The sequence below is a fragment of the Chiloscyllium plagiosum genome, unplaced genomic scaffold, assembly GCF_037043375.1.
Source record: "Chiloscyllium plagiosum isolate Xiang-an unplaced genomic scaffold, Cpla_swu_hap1 HiC_scaffold_2, whole genome shotgun sequence".
Lineage (NCBI taxonomy): Eukaryota > Metazoa > Chordata > Chondrichthyes > Orectolobiformes > Hemiscylliidae > Chiloscyllium > Chiloscyllium plagiosum.
Genome location: NW_028270140.1, coordinates 13752908 through 13765273, shown reverse-complemented (window position 1 = coordinate 13765273; position 12366 = coordinate 13752908). Strand labels below are relative to the sequence as shown.

At 44.3% G+C, this 12366-nt stretch overlaps 1 protein-coding gene across 1 annotated transcript in view; it reads right to left on the bottom strand.

Annotated features, from left to right (window-relative positions):
* The window catches only part of zcchc7 (zinc finger, CCHC domain containing 7), a 282762-nt gene extending 280301 nt beyond the window's left edge, over window positions 1–2461 (bottom strand). The window contains exon 1 of the mRNA XM_043719649.2: window positions 2389–2461. The gene's annotated coding sequence lies outside the window, so the exon portion shown is untranslated. The remainder of the gene's footprint in view (window positions 1–2388) is intronic.
* Between the last annotated feature and the right edge of the window lie 9905 nt (window positions 2462–12366).

Sequence of the window (12366 nt, the reverse complement as noted above, 5' to 3'; positions counted from 1 at the left end):
AACACATTCCACCCTGACCTTAAATTTATCTGGACCATCTCTGACACCTCCCTCCCCTTCCTGGACCTCTCCATCTCCATTAATGACGACCGACTTGACACCGACATTTTTTTTACAAACCTACCGACTCCCCACAGCGACCTGGATTACACCTCTTCCCACCCTACCTCCTGCAAAAATGCCATCCTGTATTCCCAATTCCTCCGCATCCGCCGTGTCTGCTCCCAGGACCAGTTCCACCACAGAACACACCAGATGGCGTCCTTCTTTAGAGACCGCAATTTCCCTTCCCATGTGGTTAAAGATGCCCTCCAACGCATCTCGCCCACATCCTGCACCTCTGCCCTCAGACCCCACCCCTCCAACCATAACAAGGATAGAACGCCCCTGGAGCTCACCTTCCACCCTACCAACCTTCGCATAAACCAAATCATCCGCCAACATTTCCGCCACCTTCAAAACGGACCCCACCACCAGGGATGCATTTCCCTCCCCACCCCTTTCCGCCTTCCGCAAAGAACGTTCCGTGACTACCTGGTCAGGTCCACGCCCCCCTACAACCCACCCTCCCATCCTGGCACCTTTCCCTGCCACTGCAGGAATTGCAAAACCTGCACCCACACCTCCTCCCTCACCTCCATCCAAGGCCCTAAAGGAGCCTTCCACATCCAAAGTTTTATCTGCACATCCACCAATATCATTTATTGTATCCGTTGCTCCCGATGCGGTCTCCTCTACATTGGGGAGACTGGACACCTCCTAGCAGAGCGCATCAGGGAACATCTCTGGGACACCCGCACCAAACAATCACACTGCCCTGTGGCCCAACATTTCAACTCCCCCTCCCACTCTGCCGAGGACATGGAGGTCCTGAGCCTCCTTCACCGCCACTCCCTCACCACCAGACGCCTGGAGGAAGAACGCCTCATCTTCTGCCTCGGAACACTTCAACCCCAGGGCATCAATGTGGACTTCAACAGTTCCCTCATTTCCCCTACCTCACCCCAGTTCCAAACTTCCAGCTCAGCACTGTCCTCTTGACTTGTCCTACCTGCCTATCTTCTTTTCCACCTATCCACTCCACCCTCCCCCCCCAACCTATCACCTTCATCCCCTCCCCCACTCACCTATTGTACTCTATGCTACTTTCTCCCCACCCCCATCCTCCTCTCACTTATCTCTCCAACCTTCAGGCTGCCTGTATTCCTGATGAAGGGCTTTTGCCCGAAACGTTGATTTTACTGCTCCTCGGATGCTGCCTGAACTGCTGTGTTCTTCCAGCACCACTAATCCAGAATCTGGTTTCCAGCACCTGCAGTCATTGTTTTTACCTAAACTGAACTAGTCCAATTTGCCAGTGTTTGGCCCAAGTCCCTCTAAGCCACTTGTATTCACGTATCCATCCAAATGTCTTTTAAACATTGTAACTGTGCCTGCATGTACCACTTTCTCTGGCAGTTCAGTCTGATATATAATTGACTACATATAAAGCATTCCTCACACATTTTTCTCTGAAACACACTGTCATTGTATGCCCAAGTCAAATCTAGGGAATCAAATTAAACCTGAATTCTACACTGTATCACTGATCCAGCAAGCCAGCAAGCCCGTCATAAAAATAAAACAAAAAAACAAGGACTTGAAAACCTGAAACACAAAAATATTTGAACTGCTGGAGAAACTCAGCTGGTCTTGCAGCATCTGAGGAGAGAGTGAAAAGAACTGTGGATGTTGGAAATCTGAAACAAAACAAATTGTCAGAGAAACTCAGTAGGTCTGGCAGCCTCTGTACAGTGAAAGCAGAGTTAACGTTCCCAGCCCAGTGACTTTCCCTCAGAACTGGGCTGGAAACGTTAGCTCTTGATTTCTCTCCACAGATGCTACCTGACCCCGCTGATTCCTTCCAACAGTTTCTGCTCATGCTGCCCAAGTCACCTCATCCAGGCGGGCAACTGACTGATCAATCCTCCAGGATGACTAACGGGAAAGGAGGCCATTCGGCCCGCCAGGCCTCGCGCCGGGCGGATATCGGCGAGCACCCCGGAGAGTGACAGCGACTCCAGGTGCAAAAGCAACCGAGCAGCACGCGGCCACCTCCACTAACCCCCTCTCCCCAGCAGGTGCCTGGGTTCCCAGCGCGTGCCCGCGGACGCACGTGGCAAGTCAGCACGTGCAGGCTCGTGGGGAGCGCGGCGGAAGGTGCTGGACAAAATTGAAAGAGTCCTCAGGGCCCCGGGAATTCAACGGCTCCCCGTTCGACCCAGCACCAGGACTCGCCACGTAACGTATCATCTCCCAGCACGGGCAGACCGACTTTCAGTCACGAGTTTCCTCATGTTTTGTTTTAAAGCCCATTTTGCGGAAGAGTTTTACACTACAGGCACCAACCTGTTTACATCAGGAAGAAACTGCCGGCAGCTCCTCGCTCAGACATTTGCACATTTCCAGCTGGCCGACTAAAACCAGCGACCGCCCCAGATTTTGTGCCGACCGTTAAAAGCTTCCGCAATTCTTTATGCAAGCTGGCCGACTATGAATTTTCCCTTGGTTGAATCATTCACAAAATTTCTGTTAACTTGGTAACACCCAGCACTTTAAGTATCTAATTATTGTGCAGCACAATGTTTTTTACTCCTTCGAGAAAGTAAATTGCACAGTTTTTCATGCGTCAAATTGACACAGTATTTTTGGATTATCGCAGATTAAGTTGTGGTTTCATATCCCATTCCAGTGAAAATTGATATGGAGGTGCCGGTATTGGACTGGGGTGGATAAAGTTAAAAATCACGCAACAGCAGGTTATCATCCAACAGGTTTATTTGGAAGCACTAGCTTTCGGTGCGCTGCTCCTGCACAGTTAGCTGTGGAGCAGGTCCATTGGGCACAGAATTTATAGCAAATGATTACAGTGTTATGAAATTAAATGATATTTGAACAATCCTAGGAGGAAGTGAGGACTGCAGATGCTGGAGACCAGAGTTGAAAAATGTGGTGCTGGAAAAACACAGCAGAGCAGACAGCATCCGAGGAGCAGGAAAATCGAATGAGGAAGAAGGGCTTATGCCCGAAACATCGATTCTCCTGATCCTCGGATGCTGTCTGACCTGCTGTGTTTTTCCAGCACCACATTTTTGAACAATCCTAGTTTGTTGTTAAGTCTTTTATCTTTTAGACTGGATTGCATATTTCAATCATTTAATATGTAAATTCCAGAACTTCTTTTCAAGATTTTCAAGATAACTTAAGGTTTTCTTTTAAAAAAAAGTGACTTCTCAGCTCAGTGAAAATTGAGTGAGCAATGTAAAGGAAGCATTGCTAAATTCGATTTATCGACAATTTTAGTCAGTATGTTTGGATATGTTATTGCGCACTTTTTGGAGCGAATAGGACATGAACCCAAGTCTTCTGGTGGGAAGAGAAAGCCTGAGAACCAACAACATGCTTTCTGTCATGATATGCAAAGCTTTTTTAAAGCCACCAGGATTATCTATACATTGAGACAAATTTACAAACTCCTTTTCGTTTACAGGATGGTGCCTGTTTTCTCAAAGATGTCAATGACACTGACAAACAGTAGAAGGAACATTTCAACATCTCAACCATGAATCCAAAGTGTGTCGGGATACTCTCTAGGCTATCTGCTGGTACCCTGTATTCATGGGTGAATAACTATCAATTGTAAAGCTTCAGCAAGCAATTAAGTAGATGAAAAACAACAAAACTGCAGTCCCCATGGTATTCCAGTGGAGGTCTTCAAAGCTGGGAGGCTTTTGTTCACATCAAGACTCCAGTCATTGTTCCTATGAATTTGTCATAATCCCTCCTTCAAGGAAAGTGGCCCTTATAATTATTTTCAAGAAGGAAGGTAGATCATGCTGAGACAATTATCACGGTATTCCCTATTGTCCATAACAAGGAAAATCTTAACATGCCTGAAATATTGATGCTGACTTCTTGTGCCTGAGGAAATGCTCCCAGAAACACAGAAAGGCTTTAGACTGTCCAGGTGAACTTCTAACCTGTTTGTTTCTTACCAGACAGATGCAATAAAAATGTTGAACACAATACAAGGAACTCTTCATCATGTTTATCGACATGACTCAGCATTTGACTCAGTAAATCGCAAGGGTGTAGGTTTTGAGGTTTTATTATCATATGTACTCAATACAGGGTGAAAGGTGTACAATGTCACCATGCATGGCATCATCTTAGGTATGAAGTACCTAGGTACACAATCTTAGTTACAGAAAGCATAAAGTAGAAAAAATAAAGACAACATTAAATTGTCAAACATTACAGCCCTTTCTTGAGCTGTGGGCCTGCAAATGCCCGAAGCTGGTCTTCTCCAAGAGGCATTGGTCTTCCCTGCACCCAGCTAAGTCCCACCGGGGCACACCAGGCTTTGCTCCCGCTCACAAGGCTTCAGCCCTGACTGTCAGCTCTTCACTGACCACCGCTGCCTCCATCCCTTGTGACCAACCATTGCTGCCACCATCTTTCACTGCTGCTGCTGCCTTGACTTTGCTGCCACTCCCAGCCACTGCCACACTCCCTTCCTTCTGCTGCTTGCTTGGCCTCCAAAAAGTGAGGAAGAAACTAAAAACTAAAGGAAACTAAAGAAAAGAAGGAAAAAAGTGAAAGTAAAAAAAGGAAAACAGGCGGAATACATTGTATCCGGGCTCAGAAGGTGAGTGGACATAGTTTTAAGGTAAGAAGCAGGAGGTTTAGAGGGAATTTGAAGAAAAACAATTACCCAGAGATTGTGGATATCTGGAATTCACTGCCTAACTGGGTGGTGGATGTGGAAAACCATTTATGAAGTACCTAAATGAGCATCACTTCCATTCATTTATCAAATACTTGTACCTCATGATAGAAACTGTTACAAGAGCTTCCCTTCCATTAGTACCTTGCTTATCTGAAACGTTGAGTTGTTTACAGTGTCCTCCTCTGATGTAAAATATTGGTATAAATTATCTGCCATTTACTGTTCCCTGTCATCAGTTCCCCAGTCACATCCTCCAAGGATTCCATAGTCATTTTAGCTACTGTTTTCATAATGCACTCAGAAACTAAAACTGTTTGTTTTTTTATTTCTGGCCAATTTATTTTTGTAATTAATTTCTTCTTTTGTAATAGATTTTTAATAATTCTTTGCCAGTTCCCAGAAAATTCCCAATTGTCTGGCCAACCACAAGGTTATGATGCTTTGTATGATGATTAATCCTTCTCATCGAGTCCTTTTTGACTGGAATAAACTTTTATAGACAATAGACAATAGATAGACAATAGGTGCAGGAGTAGGCCATTCAGCCCTTTGAGCCTACACCGCCATTCAACATGATCATGGCTGATCATTCCTAATCAGTATCCTGTTCCTGCCTTATCTCCATAACCCTTGATTCCACTATCTTTGAGAGCTCTATCCAACTCTTTCTTAATTGAATCCAGAGACTGGGCCTCCACTGCCCTCTGGGGCAGAGCATTCCACACAGCCACCACTCTCTGGTTGAAGAAGTTTCTCCTCATCTCTGTCCTAAATGGTCTACCCCATATTTTTAAGCTGTGTCCTCTGGTTCACCAGGGCTCTGTACAGCTGCAGAAGCACCTCTTTGCTTCTATATTCAATTTCTCTTGTTATGAAGGCCAGCATGATATTAGCCTCCTTCACTACCTTCTGTACCTGCATGCTTGCCTTCATTGACTGGTGTACAAGAACACCCAGATCTCTCTGTACTGCCCCTTTACCTAAATTGATTCCATTGAGGTAGTAATCTGCCTTCCTGTTCTTGCTACCAAAGTGGATAACCATACATTTATCCACATTAAACTGCATCTGCCATGCGTCTGCCCACTCACCTAACTTATCCAGGTTACCCTGTAATCTCCTAACATCCTCATCACATTTCACCCTGCCACCCAGCTTTGTATCATCAGCAAATTTGCTAATGTTATTGCTGATACCATCTTCTATATCATTAACATATATTGTAAAAAGCTGCGGTCCCAGCATGGGTCGCTGCGGTACCCCACTGGTCAATGCCTGCCATTCCGAAATGGAGCCGTTTATCACTACCCTTTGTTTCCTATCAGCCAACCAATTTTCAATCCAATCTAGTACTTTGCCCCCAATACCATGCACCCTAATTTTACTCACTAGCCTCCTGTGTGGGACTTTATCAAAAGCTTTCTGAAAGTCCAGGTACACTACATCCACTGGATCTCCCTCATCCATCTTAGAGTTACATCCTCAAAAAATTCAAGAAGATTAGTCAAGCATGATTCCCCTTCATAAATCCATGCTGACTCTGTCCTATCCTGTTACTACTATCCAGATGTGCCGTAATTTCATCCTTTATAATAGACTCCAGCATCTTTCCCACCTGGAACCGACCCCGAATCTATCGAACTCTGGAAAATAATCACCAACGCATCCACGATTTCCCGAGCCACCTCCTTCAGTACCCTGGGATGCAGACCATCAGGCCCCGGAGACTTATCAACCTTCAGACCTAACAGTCTCTCCAACACCAAATCCTGGCAAATATAAATTCCCTTAAGTTCAGGTCCTTCAGGCACTGTTACCTCAGGGAGATTGCTTGTGTCTTCCCCAGTGAACACAGATCTGAAGTACCCATTTAATTCCTCTGCCATTTCTTTGTTCCCCGTAATATATTCCTCTGTTTCTGTCTTCAAGGGCCCAATTTTAGTCCTAACCATTTTTTTGCCTTGCACATACCTAAAAAAGCTTTTACTATCCTCCTTTATATTATTGGCCAATTTACCTTCGTACCTCATTTTTCCTCTCCGTATTTCCTTCTTAGTAATCCTCTGTTGCTCTTTAAAAGCTTCTCAGTCCTCAGTTTTCCCACTTATCTTTGCTATGTTATACTTTTTCTCTTTTAACTTTACATGTTTCTTAACTTCCCTCGTCAGCCACGGCCGCCCATGCCTCCTCCTGGGATCTTTTTTCCTTTTAGGAATGAACTGATCCTGCAACTTCTGCACTATACACAGAAATATCCGCTATTGTTCCTCCACAGTCATCCCTGCTAAGGTATTGCACCATTGAACTTTGGCCAGCTCTTCCCTCATAGCTCCATAGTTCCCTTTATTCAACAGAAGTACTGTCACCTCCAACTGTACCCTCTCCCTCTCAAATTGCAGATTGAAGCTTAATGTATTATGGTCACTACTTCCCAATGGCTCCTTCACTTCGAGGTCTCTGACCAATTCTGGTTCGTTACACAATACCAGATCCAGAATTGCCTTCTTCCTGGTCGGCTCCAGCACCAGCTGCTCTAAGAATCCATCTCTGAGGCACTCCACAAAGTCTCTTTCTTGAGGTCCAATACCATCCTGATTCTCCCAGTCTACCTGCATGTTAAAATCCCCCATAACAACTGTAGTAACATCTTTACGACAGGCCAATTTCAGCTCCTGATTCAACTTACATCCGACATCCAGACTACTGTATGGGGGCCTGTAGATAACTCCCAAGAGGGTCTTTTTACCCTTAGTATTTCGCAGCTCTATCCACACTGACTCTACATCCCCTGACTCTAGGTCCCCCGCGTTAGGGACTGAATATCCTCCCTTACCAACAAGGCCACCCCACCCCCTCTGCCCATCAGTCTGTCCTTATGATAGCACGTGTAGGCTTGAATATTCATTTCCCAGGCCCTGTCCACTTGAAGCCACGTCTCAGTTATCCCCACAATATCGTATCTGCCAATTTCCAAAAGAGCCTCAAGCTCATCCATCTTTTGTCTAATGCTTCATGCATTCATGTATAGTATTTTTAATTTGTTACTGCTCTCACACTTCCCATCAACCCCTATTTCACTCAACCTTACAGCATGATCCCTTTCCGAGTTTTCTGCCTCTTTGATACAGTTATCTTTCTTGACTTCTCTTGTTCTAACTTTCCCTTCAATTTCCTTCTTAAACATCCAGTTTATCCCCTCCCCCTCGCTACTTAGTTTAAATGTAGCCGTGCTGCAGTAGAAAACCTGCCTGCCAGAATGCTGGTCCCTAACCTATTAAGGTGCAAACCGTCTGTCTTGTAGAATTTATGCTTACCACAAAATATACCCCAGTGATCCAAGAACTTAAATCCTTGCTTCCTGCACCAGTTCCCCAACCACACGTTCAAGTCCATTATCTCCCTGTTTCTGGCCACACCAGCACGAGGAACTGGAAGCAAACCGGACGTCCTGCTTTTCAGCCTTCTTCCTAGTTCTCCGAAGTCCTGCTGTAGTATGTTCCTCCTCTTCTTCCTGACATTATTTGTGCTGACATGTACCACCAACTCTGGCTCTTCACCCTCGTCCTTGAGGATTTCCTGCACTCTGTCCGTGATGTCTTTCACCCTGGCACCAGGACGGCAACACACCATCCTTAAATCCCGTCTGCTGCCACAAAAACCCCAGTCAGTTCCTCTCACGATGGAGTCCCCTATTACCACGGCTCTGTGCGACTCTTCCGCTCTGCCTCTGATTGACAGACCTGGCCGCCTTGCGAACTGGCAGTGTCATCAGTCTCTACTGTTTCCAAAAGCTTCAACTTGTTCCTGACAGGTACTTCTCCCGGGGTCTCTTGCACCTGTCTCCTCTCTGCCTTCCTCATTGTCTGCTCTCTTCTGGCATGATTGGTGTAATAACCTCGCTGAAGGTCTTGTCCAGAAAGATCTCATTCAGCATTTGTTGAGCATTATGAGATATCTGCTTAAAAGGTTGCCACTGCTCTTATATTGACCTTCTCCTCACTCTATTTTCCCAGTTTGCTTCATAACTTTGTAATTGCTGTGTGACTCTATGACTCTGTGTGAAGAACTTCCTCCTGGCAGAGGATAGTTAATGTCTAGATTACTATACCCCAGATATAGGGGCTAGACCACTGAAAGTTTTTAAAGAGGAGATAGACAGAATTTTAAAATCTCATGGAATTGATGGCAAAGAAAGAGGAGTTGGGGCCTGGGTTGGATCAGCCATGATCTTATAGAATAGCGGGGCTTGAAGGGATAAAGGCCCTACATGTGTTCATATTTCTTATATTTTATGTTTTTATGTCAAAAACATTTCCAACTGAAACATGGTTCTATATTAAATATGTAAGAAATGTATTTATGTTTCAAATTGTTAACAACTTACAATGACCTGATCTTGTGAAAGACATTGAGAAATGTTTAGAGTTAGTTCTGGAAGGACTCAGTAATCTTTTTCTGCTGAGCGTGCTGTCTCTAGATACTGGGTGTTCCAAGATGGAGGACAGGAAAAAGTTGTGGCTATAAGAGCTGCACCTTTTTTGAGGAATTTTAGGTGTACGCGGTGATTTCCTCGAATTCCAGGAGCAGCAATTACTGTTTTATAAGCTGTTGCATTGTTTTGGAACTTTGGGGAAAAAAGATCAAAACAACAGGACTTTTAAAAGGAGAAAGACAGACAAAAGGCAGCGGCCACACAGTCAGTGAGGGAGAGAGAGAGAGAAATCTACACTGCTGTCTGACACAGCAGTGAAACTGCTTTTGCTGTTTGAGTTCAGGTATCCCTGGACATTGGAGTGCTTTTAGGAAAAATTAACAAACAGTGAAATTCACAGCTGACCTTGGAGGAACCTTGGAGCTCATAGCACAGAACAGATGTGCATAATTTTTAAATGTAATCTTGCTGGAAGTCCCTACAGTAGTGAGAAGATTGAGTACTTTATTGAGATCTGTTTCTTGATTAAATTTTTAAAATATAAACCATAAGTACTAAGTTAGCCTGGAGCACTTTTTTTTGAGCAAAAGACAGTACTGTATTTTGGGTCTGTAGATTGTGAAAGAGCAAAGATGGCCCCTAGTAGAGTGATATGCTCTTCCTGTCGAATGTGGGAGTTTAGGGGGAGTTTCTATGTTACTGATGATTATGTCTGCAGGAAATGTCTTTGGTTGTGAATCTTATCAGATTGCAAGGATTGGTTAGAGGCAATCAGGAATTTACAAGAGCTAGAGGGTGCCATGGATGGTAGTTATAGGAAGGGAGAAAAGCCGCAGTTACAGTCAGGTAGATGGGTTAACTCCAGGAAAGGTAAGGGGGGGGTAAGAAGGTAGTGCAAGAATGTTCTGTGGCTTCCCCACAAGTATGCTGTTATGGAAAATGTAGGGTGATGGACTCTCAAGGGAATGTAGCATGAGCAATCGAGTTTCTGATATCGAGACTGGCTCTGATGTAATGAGGAGTATGTCGGGTTTCAAACGAACGATTGTGATAGGGGACTATCTAGTCAGAGACACAGACAGACGTTTCTGCAGCCAGCAGCGAAAAATCAGAATGATGTGTTGCCTTCCCGGTGCCAGGATTAAGAATATCTCAGAGAGGGTGCAGAATGTTCTCAATGGGTAGAGGAACCAACAGGACATCATTGCACACATTGGAACTAACGGCATAGGAAGGGAAAAAGATGAGATTCTGAAGGGAGAATATAGAAAGTTAGACAGGAATTTAAAAAGGAGATCCTTGAGGGTAAGTAATATCTGGATTACTCCCAGTGCTGAGAACTAGTGAGGGTAGGAATAGGAGGATAGAGCAGACGAATGTGTGGCTGAGGAGCTGATGCAGGGGAGAAGGGTTCACATTTTTGGATCATTGGAATCTCTTCTGTGGTGGAAATGACGTGTACAAGAAGGATGAATTGCACCTGAATAGGAAGAGGATTAATATACAGACAAGGAGATTTCCTAGAGCTGTTCAGGAGGAACACTTGTAAGGTGATGGTGGTGTGGGGGTGTGGTCCCAGGGAAATAGTGAGGAAAGAGATCAATCTGAGATTGGTACACTTGGGAAAAGGAGCGAGTCAAACAGTCAGGACAGGCAGGAACAAAACAGAGAACAAGATAGGACTGATAAATTAAACTGCATTTACTCCAATGCAAGAGGCCTAACAGTGAAGGCAGATGAACTCAGGGCATGGGACTGGGATATCATAGCAATTACAGAACTGTGACTCTGGGATAGACAGGACTAGCAGCTTAATGTTCCAGGATACACATGCTATAGGAAGGATACAAAGGAGGGGGCAAGAGAGAAGGGGGAGTGACATTTTTGATAAGGGATTGCATTACAGCTGTACTTAGGTAGGATATTCCTGGGAATTCATCCAGGGAAGTTATTTCGGTGGAAGTGACAAATAAGAAAGGGATGATTACTGTATATCATAGACCCCCCCCCCCTAATAATCAAAGGGAAATTGAGAAACAAATTTGTAAGGAGATTTGAGTTATCTGTAAGAATAATAGGGTGGTTATGGTAGGGGATTTTAACCTTCCAAACATCGGCTGGGTTTGCCGTAGTGTTAAAGGTTTAGATGGAGAGGATAGTTAAGTGTGTAAAGAAACTTTTCTGATTCAGTATGTATATTTACCTGCTAGAGAAGGCGCAAAACTTGACCTACTCTTGGGAAATAAGGCAGGGCAGGTGACTGAGAAGTCAGCAGGGGTGCACTTTGGGGCCAGTGACCATAGTTCTATTAGTTTTAAAGTAATGATGGAAAAGGATGGACCGGATCTAATAGTTGAAGTTCTAAATTGGAGAAAAGCTAATTTTGACAGTATTAGGCAAGACATTTCAAAAGCTGATTGGGGCAGATGTTCACAGGTAAAGGGACAGCTGGAAAATGGGAAGTCTTCAAAAATGAGATAATGAGTGTCCAGAGACAGTATGTTCCTGTTCGGATGAAAGGAAAGGCTGATAGGTGTAGGAAAAGCTGGATGACTAGAGAAATTGAGGTTTTGATTAAGAAAAAGAGGGAAGTATATGTTAGGTATAGACATGATAGATTGAGTGAATCCTTAGAAGAGTATAAAGGCAGTAGGAGTATACTTAGGAGGGAAATCAGGAGGGCAAAAGGGGGCAGGATATAGCTTTGGCAAATAGGGTTAAGGAGAATCCAAAGGGATTTTATAAATATATTAAGGACAAAAGGGTAACTAGGGAGAGAATAGGGCCCCTCAAAGATCAGCAAGGCAGCCATTGTGTGGAGCCACAGGAGATGGAGGAGATACTAAATGAGTATTTTGCATCAGTATTTACTGTGGAAAAGGTCATGGAAGACATAGAATGTGGGGAAATCTTCAGGAAGGGCTTTTGCCTGAAATGTCGATTCTCCTGCTCCTTGGATGCTGCCTGACCTGCTGCACTTTTCCAGCAACACATTTTTCATCCCCATAATCATAGAATCATACACAAGAAGAAGGCCAGTTGGCCCATCGTAATGGTGCCAATTCTTTGAAAGAGCTATCTAACTAGTTCCATTCCTTAAAGCCCTGCAAAATTGTTCTTGAAAATTTTTACTCAATTCCATTTGGAATCTTCTTTACACTTAACA